General features: G+C 33.2%; 1 pseudogene; it reads left to right on the plus strand.

Moving 5' to 3' along the window:
• The window catches only part of LOC125864026 (gibberellin 20 oxidase 1-like), a 122,391-nt pseudogene that overhangs the window by 49,392 nt on the left and 55,796 nt on the right, over positions 1–17,203 (plus strand).

Raw genomic sequence — 17,203 nt, forward strand, 5'->3', positions numbered from 1 at the left:
TAGTGCCTAGAAATCTTACTTGGTAATCAATACCAACCAATCTATCGAAGCATTCTTTGATTTACTTGGAGTCTTTTTTTCTTTTCAACTTGAGTTCCTTTACCTCCAACATATTCTTTCTTAAAATAATTCCAAATTTCTTTTGGTGATGGGAGAAATATAATTCTCTTTAAAATAGTTGTTGAGACAACAACAAACAAAGTTGCTTTCGTCGTGAACTTCATAGATTTTCTTTTCCTTGTGACTCTTGATTTGCGCCATGGTTGGATTATTTTGTAACAGATTAATTTCATAAACCTCTTCTACGTCTTGCTTCCTAAAGATCAAGGGTCTCAAAGTAATTTTTCGTTCTCAAAACACATAATTGGTAATTTTCATTACTAAAAACAACATGAGTCATTCATGAAAAATAATTTTTGCAATCCATCTCTTCACTCAAAGGTCCCTTCAGAAAAATTGCTCTAGATCCCACCTATCAGTTTTTGAAAGAAATAAATGCAAAAAATAACAACGGAAGAAAAGTTGAAGGATAAATTATGTATTTCACTATAGAACTTTATATTATTGATGACTATCAAAAGACTTGTAATTACTAACTAAAAACCAAACTGAAATAGAAATCAACTCCTAAATACTAGGTGTCTAACTTAATAGAATTATTGCAACGGGAATATCTGTAGTTCCAAATCAAAGATTGAACATATATACAAAAGATTCCAAGGCCTTCAATCTTGAACCTGACATGTAAATCTCTTAAGCTTCAACATTATTGTTTTGAAGCCACATCGAGAAAGCTTAAAAAGTGTTCGTATCAGCTCTGTGATGCTTTTGAGTAAACTCAAGACGAGCTAGACATCTGAAGTCAGCATATAGTCAAGGGTTGTTGTAGTCCACCAATTCAGTTGATGGACTCACCATCTTATCTTTGTCTGGACAAAGAAACAAAGCAAGTGATTTTCTAAAGTCTTGTTGTTAACCACTTCTCTATGCAAGATACTTTTGTATCTACCATTCGATAGGGACTGCAAAAGGACAAACACCAAATATGTTATATTCAACTTGTAAGCCTAAGAACTCATGATGTATATCACTACTCGTCATGTGGAAAGATCTTATAATGTTTTTCACCAAAAAATGTATTATTTGTTTAATTGATTATGTTTATATTATTTGTATGTAACTCATAATACATTAGCTTATTATATAGTACTAGTTTGTAAATTTTCTTACCATAAATGTGTCGCCAATGTCAACCACACAAGCATTAAAATTTGGACGAATGGAGTACCATTCGTTGTCCACAAAAACCTGAAGTCCTAAATTGAGGCATAATAAATAAAACATTGAATTCAATAAATAAGATACATATTTTAATAAGATACAATGTTTTGATGTATTCATTGTACTTTATGTATCATAAATTATTATTTTTATGTAAATTCCATAAATATGATACATAAATTATTAGGATAAAATAATTTTGATGTAATAAAAATTAACATTTCCTGAATCTCAAAAGACTCTTTAAATTAATAAATATTAATTTATCTATTAAATTATACATCTACAAATTAATAATATTTTGTAGTCTCACCTATATAAATTAGTGGGTTTTACTATAGTTTTGTTTTAAGAATAAAAGTTATTTGTAGCTGTATAAGGAAATCTATCTAAGGAAAATTAGTCGGAAAAAATATTTAAATATCTCTACCTTTGATTTTGCTATATTATGTGTAGATATGTTACATTCTGTAACAAAATTATACCCCAATTTTAAGTATTATTAAGCCATTCTTAGCTAAATATTTAGACCCATATTTTATATTTCAAAGATTTTTAAGGAAAACTCTGATTTGAAATCTATGGTCAAACATATCTTTAAAAAAAATTTCTTTTTTAAAATTTGCTTCAAAATATACGAGAACTCTCTGGCCACAAATTAAGCACTATTAAGCCCTTCTCAACAAACTGTTCGGACCCATTTTTGATACTTGAGAACTTTTTAAGGAATTTTTTTCAAAATCTATGGTCAAATATTTCTTTCAAAGTATTTCCTTTTTTAAAATCTAATTCAAACAACATATGAACATCTACCCAAATTTTAAGCATACTAAAGCTTGAAGGGCAATCAGGTTCAAGTGCGAAAGATTCATCTTTTGTTTCATCGGAAGACGATGTAGAATGGGAAACTGCTGGCCCAAAGAACAAGTCGGTAGTCACAAGAACTCAAGACTTCGTTCCTTCAAACTTGAGTGCCATTATTGGGGAAGTTGAAGAGTATTGTAAAAGTGAGAGGGAACAAAGCCTCTGCGATAGTTCAACCATTTTTGGTATTCCATCTTGATAAGCTGTTCATAACATTCAAGATGCTCTCCGCTTATTTTCTGCCGCTGAGAAACTCGAGGTATATAGAACTACCGTAAGAATGGTTGGATTGGCTAGTGCTATGATATCCATCAGCATACAGACACTTCCTAAGATGCTGATTTTACACGTGAAGTGGTTTGGTTATAGAAGTTATGGAAGTACCAAATTGCATAAACCATAGATTCGGTACTTCCATAGATTGTATAACCTAACCGCTTCAGGTGTAAAATCGGCATCTTAGGAAGTGTTTGTATGCTGATGGATATCATAGCACTAGCCAATCCAACCATTCCTACGGTAGTTCTATATCCCTCGAGTGTCTCAGGGGCAGAAAATAGGCAGAGAGCATCTTGAATGTTATGAATAGCATCGTGTGAAATATAAAGATGGAATACCAAAAATGGTTTAACTAACACAGAGGCTTTGTTCCCTCTCACTTTTACAAGGCTCTTCAACTGACCCCCAATAATGGCACTCAAGTTCGAAGGAACGATGTCCTGAGTTCTTGTGACTACAGACTTGTTCTTTGGGCCAACAATTTCCCATTCTTCATCGTCTTCCGATGAAACAACAGACGAATCTTTCCCACTTGAACCTGATTGCCCTTCAAGCTTTAGTATGCTTAAAATTTGGATAGAAGTTCATATGTTGTTTGAATAAGATTTTTAAAACGGAAATACTTTCAAAGATATGTTTGACGATAGATTTTGAAAAAATTTCCTTAAAAAGTTCTCAAGTATCAAAAATGGGTCCGAAAAGTTTGTTGAGAAGGGCTTAATAGTGCTTAATTTTGTGGCCAGAGAGTATTCATATATTTTGAAGCAAATTTTAAAAAGGAAAATATTTTTAAAGATATGTTTGACCATAGATTTCAAAGTAGAGTTGGAGATTTTTTTTCCTTAAAAAGCTTTGAAATATCAAAATTTGGGTCCAAGCAGTTTGCTAAGAATGACTTAATAATGCTTAAATTGGGGTATAATTTTGTTATAGAATGTACATAGACATATCTACACATAATATAGCATAATCATAGGTAGAGATATTTAATGAATTTTTTCGATTGATTTTCCTTAGATAGATTTCCTTATATTGCTACAAATCACTTTTATTCTTAAAATAATACTATTTTAAAACCATTAAATTAATATATGTGAGACTACAAAATATTATTAATTTGTAGATGTATAATTTAATAGATAAATTAATATTTATTAATATAAAGAGTCTTTTGAGATTCAGGAAATGTTAGTTTTTATTACATCAAAATTATTGTATCCTAAAAATTTATGTATCATATTTATAGAATTTACATAAAAATAATAATTTATGATACATAAAGTACAATGAATACATCAAAACATTGTATCTTATAAAATTATGTATCCTATTTATTTAATTCAATGTTTTATGTATTATTCCTCAATTCAAGTCAGGACTTCAGGTTTTTGTGGACAACGAATGGTACTCCATTCGTCCAAATTTTAATGCTTTTGTTGTTAACATTGGCGACACATTTATGGTAAGCAAATTTACAAACTAGTACTATATAATAAGCTAATGTATAATGTATTACATTCAAATAATATAAACATAATCAATTAAACAAATAATACATTTTTTGGTGAAAAACATTATAAGATCTTTCCACATGACGGACAATGATATACATCACGAGTTCTTACTTAGAAATTGAATATAACATATTTGGTGTTTGTCCTTTTGAAGGCCCTATCGAATGGCAGATACAAAAGTTGCTTGCATAGAACATTGGTTAACAACAAGACTCCTAGAAAATCACTTCCTTTCTTTCTTTGTCAAGACAAAGATAAGGTGGTGAGTTGACCAACTGAATTGGTGGACTACAACACCCATCGACTAGATACGGACTTCACATGGCCTGTTCTCCTTGAGTTTACTCAAAAGCATCACAGAGCTGATACGCACACTGTTAAAGCTTTCTCAATGTGGCTTCAAGACAATAATGTAGAAGCTTAAGATCTATACATATAAGGTTCAAGATTGAAGGCCTTGGAGTCTTTTGTAAATATGTTCAATCTTTGATTTAGAACTACAAATATTTCTGTTGCAATTATTTTATTAAGTTTGACACCTAGTATTTAGAAGTTAATTTCTATTTCAGTTTGGTTTTTAGTATGTAAATACATGTCTTTTGTTAGTCCATAATATAAAGTTCAAACAAGATATAGATTACATTGTGTCTCAGCGTAGTGCAAATATAATTTCTAACTAAAAATAGAAAAATAAGTTACTAACTTATCAGTTTAATTCAAATAACAAATAAAAAGAACTAACTCCTAAATATAAGTTAAATAGGACTCTAATAACATAATTTTAAAACCTTAAAAATAGCTAACTGTTTTATTTCTGCAATATCCCGAGACATATTCTCAACAAATCCGACACATTAAATAAGTTAAATAGTGCTCTAAAGGAAATTAATTATTGAATTAAATTCGTCAGTAATTTATTTTATTGATTAGTATCTGTAATTTTAACATGGTGAATTACATAAGTGTTTAATGATGAATTTCGAAATATAAATAGAGGAGTGCAATTACGAATTACTAGTGGAATGATTTGTAATTTATTATGGTAAGAATAGTTCAAATTAATTATTTGGAATTACTTCTACAATAGGAAGCCACAATAATTAATTATGTGGTTCCTGCAGTTCCCATATTTTACTAGAACTCATAATCCTATTTCTAAGGAGAAAAGAGGAGACTAGCATGAGTTTTCCTTTTGAAAAGTAAAATGTCGTGTATGTTTATGATTGAAGAAAATAGACTGTGTTTTGTTCTCCTTTTTGGATTGGGAAGAAGTCTCTATAAGTAGGGATTCTCCTAACCTAGAAAAAGATTGAAGGTTTCTATTCATACTTGTCCACCCAAGTATTGAGAGAGTTCATATGTGAATTTGGGATCATTGTAGAAGACTACATAGCTGCTCCCTATCTTGTGGATTCACTCGAAGATCTGTCTAACTTGGGAATTCGCTTGAAGGAAGACCTACCTAACTTGTAGATTCGCTTGAAAGGAATTTGCTCATGCTTCAACAGGTAATTCTTGAATTAAATTTCAGCAAGTTTATGTAATCTAGCATAATTGTATATGTTCTAGCATAAATGATTTAGTTATCTATTATTTATGTAAGCAATAAGACTCTGGTATGCTTCCATTGTGCATATAATTTTCTAACAGTAGTAACATTAGAGATTCTACTAATTGGGGTTCCCTGATGATTTATTTTTACATTGTTTGATGACACTAGCTAAATCTTCCTGTTTGGTTGCACTTTAAGATAAGTAATCTTTAGCGACATCTTATCAGAGGCAGATAGTGCATATGTTCTATGGGTCCAACAAAACCCAGTATTTTCAATATGAAACACAAATAAATACGTGAAAAACAACTAAAACTATTAAAATTTCAAAAAGAATATCTAATTGTGAACACATAATTTCAAATGTACGATGAGATTAGCATTAAGCATCTTATCGACTTAAAGGTTGAACTTATCTAGTTTAAATCTTAAATCTATCTACGCGTGATGTCATAATTCTGAGTTTCAATTTCTAGAAGGCAGTCATGAGCAAATTATAATAAGAAACTTCTAAAGCCCCACGAAACACTCCATCGTTTGATTTTTCAGACAACAAAATGATAACTTTCAGTATATTTTGAAGGGTAATATAACTTACACGGATGCTCGAATTTTAGGAAATAAATATTATTCTAAAATCATACTCCACTAAATTTGCCTAAAGTTTAAGGACATTTTTTGGAATACCAGATTTACTTGAAGAAATGTGACAAGAAAAACTTTGAAATATTTTAGAATAAGAGAGAGTTATACATCGTTATCAGATATTACACCCTTATAACGATTTACATGCATGTGTTTACCTAAAGTTTTATGATTACAGACATAGATATGCATATTGGTGTATTCACATAGAAAGCACACAAGTTTTAAAATTAAGATAATAAATTTTAAACTTATTTCACATAATAAATAAAGGAAAATAAAATTTTTTTATGTATGTTTGTATGTTTTATGTTGTTAGTACATACACAATTATGCTTTATTAAATTATGCTTTATTAATAGTACAAGGATGCACAAACTATCCTGTGTACATAGCATAAGAAACTGGACAATATAGATCAGTTATTATATTATGAACTAAATAATGAAGTTACAATAAAAAAGGGATTCAAAATCTACATTAAGTGTCAATAAAAATCAAATATGTCGTATATCATCAATTAAAAACATGAGGCATAAGTAATTAGTTATGTTTAGCTTTAAAAAATTTAGAAAAAACATATAACTTACTAAATTGAAAAACTAAAAGACTATTGTTCTAAGTTTGAAAACGATTTCTAATTGTGAAGTTTTCCTTTACTTTCTTGAGCTTTGCAAAAAAACATGATGTAGAAAGATCCTACCAAAATCAAGTCGGTGGGATCTTGACCAGAAATCTCCAATCCATTGACATCTTCACGCTAGAAATCTCTCCCTCCCTCTTTCCCAAGCTTGGAGTAGCTCTTTAGAGGGTTTCTAGGGTGTTTTACGACTAATTTAGATATTTTTGGAAGAAGGAGGAAATATGATTTCGTGTTATTTACGTTTTGTCTCTCCTATCCCACTCTGGCGCCAACTTACACCGTCGTGGCGCCGCCGCCCCAGCGCTGTCGCCCTAGCAGCATCTAGCCTATCGTGGCAGGACAGTGGTCTATAATTTTTCCAAAAAAAAATTTCTCTCCAAAAAACGATGGTTAGGGTCGTTACAATAGATACTAATTTACCTCTCATTCATCCCCGAATGACTAGTGTACGGATCATTACGAAATCACGGATGGGGGGGGGTTATTTCTCAGTCCTGATTTACGACATGTCTATTCTTTTAAGAGACCAATTAGAGATATGGGGCAACGTTCGAAAAAATTGCATCCAAATATAAACAGCCTGACCCGCCAGAGCGGCAAACCTTCCGCTGAGACGGGGACTTTGTGGCAAGGATCCTCCATTGGGGCGGGAGATCGGGAAACAGTATAGGGCGGAATGAGGAATGGTTTCCTCATTTCTCCCCTTTCTCCTTACAAAAACTCTCCCAAAACCTCTCAATTCCCTTGCTCCAAATGTCAAAATCCAGGTAATACTCACGCTCCTTACTCTCTTTACTTCATTACATTCTTAATTACGAATGCATGACAATAACTAATTGATTTGGAACAGTTTTCTGGGTAGTTATGCGAAAATGAACTTAGGTTGTTAATTTGATAGAAAAAAAGTAGCAAGGGCACTTCCCTTACGTCCCCAACGTCTCCACCACGTTCTGGACGTGAGGATTTCGTAAAAACATGGTTGAATTGGTGAAAATGGGTGGGGGAAGTTGAAAGGTCTTCGTGACACAAATTCAAATTTGGGCACTGTTTAGGGGTTTATTTGCTAATGTGATAGCATATTTAGGTTCTAGGGTAGTTAATATACTCTGAACTGCTGGAATTCTATCGAAAATAGAGATTTTGGGACGAAGAGACGCCATGACCGTGTCTACTGCTCGTTCTAAATAAAGGCCGCTATGGCTGCCTTCATCCCGCTGTGGCAGCCTTCATAATCCTGCCCTGCCAGGATTTTGGCCGCTATGGCTGGATATACCAGACTAGTGGCCTGCATTCTTTAACTCAAAAATTTCTCTCTTCTCCTTTTAGCCTTAACCTTTTTATTCCTATCGTGTTCTAATATATATCTAACTAATCGCAGGCTCTCTAATGACATGTCTAAATGAGGAAAACTTACCTTTCATCCGGTTCCCGGATGCCGCAAGTCGGGAAAGGCAACAGAAACACGTGATTCTGATGCAAGAGAGGTTTTGTCTTACTTAAGCTGGAAAAGAAGGCTCTTGCCTTTCATGCTCGGCTGATGGAGTTCTGATGGGCTCCACTGACTGAGGCTCCCCCAGATGCACGTTCCACTTGGGTGAGGGAGTTCTACGCCATCCTACCTACCGTGTGATAGGACGACCCTCACCCCATCATCTGTATCCGGGGAATTGACATTCCCCTGAATGCCACCGCCATTAATGAGGCTCTACAAGTGCCAGAGGTCTCGAACGTTGCATACGAGACCAAGCTGAGGGAGATGGATCTGGAATGACTGAGAGACACCCTGGTGGAGCCTGCCCGTCGGGACCGAGTCTATTCGACCACTGAGGAGGGCCTTACTAGCACGGATCGGTCACCCGATGGTAAGAGGTGGCTACACTTGGTGACTAGGAGGATCTGCCCATCGGGCAACCGCACCGACATAACCTTTCCTCAGACCTTGGGGGTGGCTTGTGCTATACAGGGCATCGAGTTGAATGCGGGGGCACAGATCCTTTCGGAGTGGAAGATGTTCTACTGAGGTAACAAGAAGGCTTTCTTCCTACTGGGACTTATTACTACGCTGTGCAAGCGGGCGGGAGTGCCACTTTTTGACACTGATGAGGTACTTCCTATATATATATATATATATAGCGTTATTACAAGTCATATGGATTTTTCTTCATCTAAAATGCTGAAATATTAAGAAACAGTAAAATAAGTAGAACAAAAAGGCAATGTTTAAAGGAAAACATACTTAAAGAAGTACCTGTTAATAAATAATTACTAATTTTAGCAATATTTTTTATTTATTACTATTAATATCAATATATAGCAATACTATGATCAATCAACAATATGCATTAAAAGTGAACTATGTATGCAATTAATATGTATTATAATTGTTTTAAAATATATTATGCTTGTTTGGTGTGAAATTGACACATTGTATTATAATTGTATTAAAATGTATTATTCAAAAAAAAACTCGTATTATATGTGTTTTATAAATTGTTCTCTATAATATGTATTAAAACTGTATTAAAAGTAATCAAGTAAAAAGAAAATGTTATTGCAATAAATGGTAAATATTTTCTTAATATAGTATATTTATGTAAGTTTTCCATGTTTATATAGTAATAACTATTTTGAAGAAACTTCCTAAAATTCTAAATCACATAAGTAGCATTGATAAATAAAGTCATTCTTTTGTCTTGAGCATCAAAAAAATTAATCGTGGCAATTCTCCAACTCTTGAGAAGTTTAATCATTTTGGATAAAGATATTCAAAAGCATATATCTACATCACAAGAGAAATTGTTAACAAAAACAAATAAATTTAGACTACATCATGTTAACTTCATATATTTGAACATTACATACTAATACATATATTAAGCAAAAAAAAAAATTTATCATCAAAATTATTTTCCTTAATACTCCTGGTTTTGGAATATACCCTCTTAGAATGGAACGATTTACTTCATCAGAATAATGGTACTTCATATTCCGCTAAACTTTGAATTCACTCAACGACAATAAATCACACAATTTTTTTCAATGCAAAGAGTAGAAGTTTAAAAAAAATTGTGGTTGAAAAATGAGAGGAAGCCCCTCTATTAATAGTCAACATAGGGTAGTATGAACAAGTATTTTTTGTGTCTTATCTGAAAAATCATGACCTTTCAGAGGAGTCACAACCCCTTGAAAAATTCACAACTTATTGAAAAAGACACAACTCTTTGGAAAAATCACAACTCATCAAAAAATCACAAACCTTTGAAAAAAGTCGGAACTTATCGAAAAAGTCACAACTCATCGAAAAGTCACAACCTAAGTTAGGGACATTATAGTAATTTTAAACTGAAATTCTAAATCACATAAGCAACATTGATAAATAAAGTCATTCTTTTGTCTTGAGAATAAAAAAAAAATTTGTGACAATTCTCTAACTCTTAATAAGTTTAATCACTTTGGAAAAAGATGTTAAGAAACATATATCTACATCACAAGAGAAATTGTTAACAAAAACAAATGAATTTAGACTACATCATATTAACTTCATGAAAAGTTACAACTTATTGAAAAAGTCACAATTCTTTGGAAAAGTCACAACTCATCAAAAATCATAACCATTTGAAAAAAGTCACAACTTATCAGAAAAGTCACAACTCATCAAAAAATCAACCTAAGTTAAGGATATTATAGTAACTTAACATTCAAATTAGGAGTTCATGTTTTTAAGGTAATTTAACACACACACACACACACACACACACACACATATATATATATATATTCAATATATTGTTTTGCAAGTGTGTGTCACATGTAAAATTGTGGGATTGAACACAACAAATCATGTCTTGCTTAAGCTATGCATTCTTACTTCATATTTAGATACTTGACCATCACAACTAACTTGTGTCTCAAATGCCTCCTTTGAAAACTCTTTCTCAAACATGTTATGAATCTAATGAGTATTGATTGCAAAACTTGTGTTAAAGTTAGACAATATTTAACAAGTGTAGGCTTACCTTGTGTATACTTGAGGTCTTCCTATTCTTCGTTCAAACGCTACTTAGTCAATAAATTTTTCTCATAATCAATCATTCAAATCATATCATCATATTATATTAAAAGTGGGAAGCTTCAAACTAAAAAGTTGGATTGCCATTTTACCTCTACATTAAATTAAAATATTGTAAAATGTATAATTAATTAAATATTAAATAATATTCATCATATCTTTGTAATGACCCCAAAGGTCATTTTTGGAAATTTTCATAAAATGACCGTTTTACCGCTCCCGATAGTTACCCTGAGTCCTAATTGTTGTATTTTCGAAGTTGGTTTGAAGGAAAATTGATGAAAAGTTGAGTTTTTAAGAGTTAAAGTTTGGTTAAAAGTGATATTTCGAGTCATTTGGAGTTTCGAGACTCGAATCGGATTTCCATCGATTCCAGCAGTTTTAGAATGTCGAAACGGGTTTATGAGAATTTGGAGTTAAAACGAAGATTTGAGGTCCTAAGTTGCAAAAATTGTGAAATTTTGATCAAGAGTTGACTTTGATCAACAAACGAGGTTTCGGTGCTCGAAATGGAATTCCAAGGGCACCGTTGGATTCAGGGGGTGATTCTAAGTCTAGAATGAGTCTTGGTTGAATTTTTAGAGGCCCCGAGTGCGTTTCGAGTTTTTGAGCCTAAAGTTAGTTTCTTGGTGCCTTATCGGATACTAGGTCAAGGAGACCTCGAATTCAAATTCCGACGATTTCATTGAGTCCGAAATGTCATTTTCAAGCTAGTAGCATATTTGGTTTGTGTTCGGGAAGTGCCAAATGAGTTTTGGGTGAGCTTTTAAGCTTCTTGGATGCTTTGACACTATTTCAGCAAATTGTGGCAACTAAAGGGTTCATTATTAGTTTTAAAGGTCGAAAAATTATTCCGAAAAGTCTAAAATTTTGAGCATGAATTATAGGACTTATCTGCAAATTTTGGGTGCATTTTCGCTAACCCGAGATTGGACTTTTATCGCAAATAAGAAATAATTATTTACCAAGTAGAAATGATATTTGACTGGGCAACGAGCATGAAATTAAGCTTCGATTGAACGAGCAGATCCGTATCATTATTTAAGACATTTACAAAAAAAGAATCGGGTCATTTCACTATCGTACGAGGAAATCACGGTCTTTTTAGTGAAAGATTAACTGTTGCTTTTCTGGTGCATAACAGCCATGTACTATTATAAAAATCTCAGACTGTGTTCATTTGGTATTTTGAGCATATCGGGAGTTCTAGTGATCGGAATGGAGTGATTATTACGGGTTTCTTCTTCAATTAATATGAGGGTTAGTATTCAATCTTCAATTCGACATTTTCTCATAATTTCTTTATCTGTTTTTTTTTCCTATCCATAAATCTCTTGGGAAAAATTGGGGTTTTATCGATTTGGACTCCCTTTTCAATGAAAAAGGTATATTTATGATTCTTATGTTATGGGTAAACTGATTTTAACATAAAATTATTGATTCAACGATTATTTTCATCATATTAACCGCGTACAATTTGGACTTTCCGGGTAAAATTAAAGTTTGATAAATTGAGAATTTCAAGGTCGATCTTAACTCCGTTTTTGATGAAATTTCATATTTGAACTTATCTAAGCATGGGTAAGATGTTTTTCAAGAGATATTTCATTTTTGAGTCGGGGTTTCAGATCCGAATATTTTAGGCTTCTTCAAGAACGTCGATTTTCGTTCAAATTGAGTTTGTGAATTGATTTCAACTCCATTTTCAAATTGGTTTTCACCATTAGCTTCCAAATACTTTAAGGATCATTTTACATCAAAAATTTCCAGATTTGGGTATCGTTTTCCGATGTGAGACTTTTGGACCGTTTTTGCCTTTTTCCCTAAATTTCTTGATTTTGGTGTCATTGGACTCGAATTGTGATTGTGAATAATTATTTGAATATATTATAGTGATCCGGATTATACTCGGAAAGGAAAAGTTCAAATCAAGTAACTTCTGGAGTTCGTTTTAAGGCAAGTGGCTTCCAAACTTTGTAAAACTCTTAGACTACGCATGACTACTTTCCTAATTGTGTTGGGGAGTAATGGGGATTGAGGATGAGTTTTATTTGTTGATTGAAATTGTTGTAAATGAAAGATGGGGAATAAAACAAGCTAAATGTGTTATATGTGACTGGAATTCGTTGAATAAGTCATGTGATAACCGATATTAAGGGGATAGAAGAACATGAGTAGGTTATGATTGATACAGACATTGTGATTGAGACAGGTGATGTGTAACGCTATGATGTGGTCGTGATATGGTTGTGATTGAGACAGGTGATGTCTAATACTACGATGTGGTCGTGATATGGTTGTGATTGAGACAGGTGATTTGTAATACTATGATATGGTCGTGATATGATTGTGATTGAGACAGGTGATGTGTAATACTATGATGTGGTCGTGATATGGTTGTGATTGAGACAGAGGATGTGTAATACTACGATGTGATCATGATATGATTGTGATTGATGACATGTGCATATTCATTATTTATCCCATGTGTGAACTATCTGTTGCATGAGTTCTGAGACATTGATATGAGGATAGATGGATATGTGACACAGTTGAGACTAGCTTTGGCTAGAGATATATGAGATGGACTAGCTCTGGCTAGCGATTTGGATGCCGATGGGATCCGGCTCCGGCGGTGATACATGGTCCATGTGTGGCCCCCATGGGCTCTGATTTTAGTATTCAGCGCGGACTGATTACGTCAACAGATGTGTATCGTAGGACAGACATGCATCACGACTACATGACATCATTATTGCATTTTTCATCGCATTTGCCTTATCTTTGTCTGTGATGTGTGGATTGTATCGGTTTACCCTTCTTATGTGGAATTTGATCTACTTGCTCTTATTTGTTGATCTGAGGTTGATGAGGATATACTGTTGGTTCTGGCTGTTGAATATTATCTAATTAGTATAGGTTGGTTGGTTTGCTGCTAGATTGAAGTTTTGGTGGTTCGGTTGGGTTTGAAAGGAGTTGTTTGTAGCTGCTAGTTTTGCTTAGTTTAGAGTTACTTGCGAGTACCTGTAGTTTTCGGTACTCACCTTGCTTCTACACAATTGTGTAGGTTGATAGCTCTCTCAGATTCGGCTTAGTATTTTCTTTAACAGATTGAACTTCGGGACATACTCGAGAGGTAGCGGTTCAATCCAGACGTGCCCTTGAGTTATTTTTACTTTCAGTTTTGTTCTATTCGAGAACTATACTCTGAGACTTGTATATTTTTATTCGAATTCTGTATTTAGAGGTTTGTACATGTGACAACCAAACTCTGGGTAGTGTTGAGTCTTAATTAAAGTCTTCTGCTTATTTATTATCATTTATTCTCGTATTTCTATTTCTCTATCGTTGTGGTTGGGTTAGGCTGACGTGTCCGGTGGGAAATGAACACGTGCCATCACATCCGGATTTGGGGTGTGACAATCTTATACTAAATACTAAAAGTGGAAAGATCTCAAGTCAAAAATTAAATTGTTGTTGAATGATTTTTTCGGTTAAAAAAAAAACCATCAGACATAATGGACTATTTAACTAGCTATAGTTCCCTTTGCACTATTGATGCAATTAGGTGGATTATTTTTTTAAACTCTTTTCTTCCCTTTCGTTTATTTCAGTTTTAAAATTTTAATTTGAATGTGTATGTTATATGTCACCTATCATCCCTTCTTTTGTAGAAATTTGAGAAACTCATATTATTAATGAAAATGTAACATTAACGAAATTGATTTCATGTAGTGTATTTTAATTTTTTCTAAACACTAATTGGTGTATTCATTTTTTTAAATCTTAATGTATTGCAAGAATTGGGTTAACACCTCATGGATCAAATTGTGAACTCTTTCAAATTCTTTACTTCAATTAATTATTTTGAGGTACGATTAATTGGCTCATGAGAAATACATTTTCTTTTTATGAATAAAGTTTAAAATTTAAGAACATATTTCTTATCTTTTGGTAATGACCCGGACTCGAAAGGCCATTTTTTGATAATTTTGCATAGTCATTTAACTATAGTTAATTATTTTGTGAGTAATTTATTTATTATTAATAATAATGAACCAAGTCTGAAAGATTAAAATATGTTTGTAGGAATTATTACTTTTGAAATCATAAATAATTTAGAAAAGAAAGAAGGAAATATTAGGCGAAAGTTTAACCCTCGGAGTCAACCCAGAACGACGGCACATCGAGGTAAATCTTCAACTCCTTAGTTGTTGGATAGATAGTCAGTAGATTCAATTAGTACGTTGAATGCTCACCAAAGGATTTAGATTGTTGCTTTATCAATTAAGAAGTAATTTGATTTCTTGAAAAAAAATAATAATGTCATTGCTGTATCAGTTGGTGGGTTTTGAAAATTTGTGTGGACAAAGTAATGATTGTAATGATTACATATTAAAAAGTTAAAAAACTGCAGGTGATGAATTAATGTCTTGATTTCATGCGATTCCCGCCACTGGTTTCGTAACCAGTGGTTCCCAAAATCGGTAATTCTTATTTTGTTATCACATTATAATTTAAGTTTTGGATATATTGAAATATGTAATTAAATATTAGGTGTAATATATTATATGAAAATTATTACATTTATAATATTGGAAAAATTGGAACTTAAGCGTAAGATTGAAATTTGTAGAAAATTGAAAGAGGTGGCATGTTAATTGACGTCAAGATTTAAGAACTTGATTATAGATATGGGTGAGGTTTTGGGTCTAAGCTGAACCTATAGTAATATGAGTTTTGTTAGTTTCGAAATCTTATTGTGATTATGTACTGGAATAGATTGCATTGATTTGGAAGTTCAACAAAAAGGGAAGGCTTAAGTCCCGGAGTGAATTGTTGATTAATTGAGACAAATGAATTTCTAAACCCTTGTTAAGTGCATAGAGTCGTGTATTTCCTTGTGGTATGTGTTGGGGAGTAATGTGACTTGGTGATGAGTTGACTTGTCCATGTTGACTAATTCTAACGATGAAAATGGGGTAATAAAATGCAATGTAATTAATTGTTGGTGTGTGATGTGTTGAGAATGATTTTGAAAGGCTTATTGATTCATTGTCGGTATTGTATCACGATTGTGTTGTTGTGAATTGTGCAACGTTTATGGAAATGGTTATCTGCTCATTATTGTGAACATGTTATTTGTATTGTTTTGATACATGATTGTGACAAGTGTTATGTGAATTGAGAAAGAATAAGAGATTAAAGATGATGTACCATTTCGAGGGATGTGTCGCGCGCCGCGACAGATGTATGGACAAATATGTCCCCCCATAGGTCCAGGGCTGAGAGACAGCGGGTGTGTATCACTAGGTCAGACATGCATCACTATATTTGACATTGCATTTCATTACATTGCACATATTTATCATTGATGAATTTGATCTTGTGTGTTGCTGATCTTGTGAGTTCCTTTCTGTGGAAGTTGTGATTGATGAATAGTGAGTTTGTTGTTGAGGATATATAATTGTTAAAGTGTTGTTGTAAAGCTGTGTGCTATGTAAACTGTGAACTGTTAGGTTGGGTTGGTTGTATGCAGGTTGTAGTTGTGGAGGTTCGGTTGGGGTGTAAGCAGTACCCGCATTCTATTCCCTTAGCTTGTGTTTAGAAGTTTGCTTGCTAAGTACCGTTTGGTTTGGTACTGACCCCTTGCTTCTACATTTTTTGTAGGTTACTAGCCCGGACCTTTGTGATATTTTCTCTTCTCCTTGTCTGAGGTTTCTTGTGGAGGTTTGTGAGGTAGTTGCTTGTCATTTCAGCGGACCTTCTTTCTCCTTAATTATGATCTTGTTCTATTCTAGAAACGATGTCATTTGAGACTTGTATTTTCCTTCAATTTTGTTATAACACATTAGAGGCTTGTGCATATGACAGCCAGGTTTTGGGGTATTTTTAAGTTGATTATAAATTTTTGCATTTTATCGTAAAGGCTGAGTTTTAGGCTGACTTGTCTTGGTGGGATAAGACGAGTGTCATCACGTCCATTTTTGGATCATGACAAAATGGTATTAGAGCCCCAGGTTCATAGGTCTCACGTGCATACAAGTTGAGTCTAAGTACAGTCTCGAAGATCGGTATGGAGACGTCTGTACTTATCTTTGAGATGCTATAGTGACTTTGAAGAAAGTCTTCACTTTTTGAATCTCTATCATGCGTCATTGGTCCGATTTGATTCTAATCGCTTTACTCCATTCACTCTTACTTATAGTGATGACTCGTGCGTAGTTCCTCCTGTGAGCAGTTGGTGTGTCGTATATGACTTGGATGTTAGACTTTGTACTAAGGTGAATGTGATAGACTTATGAAAATGATGTGTAGTCTGATCCGAAATGTTTAGTAATTTGAAAGGGTTGAGT

The sequence above is a fragment of the Solanum stenotomum genome, chromosome 5 (genome assembly GCF_019186545.1).
Source record: "Solanum stenotomum isolate F172 chromosome 5, ASM1918654v1, whole genome shotgun sequence".
NCBI lineage: Eukaryota > Viridiplantae > Streptophyta > Magnoliopsida > Solanales > Solanaceae > Solanum > Solanum stenotomum.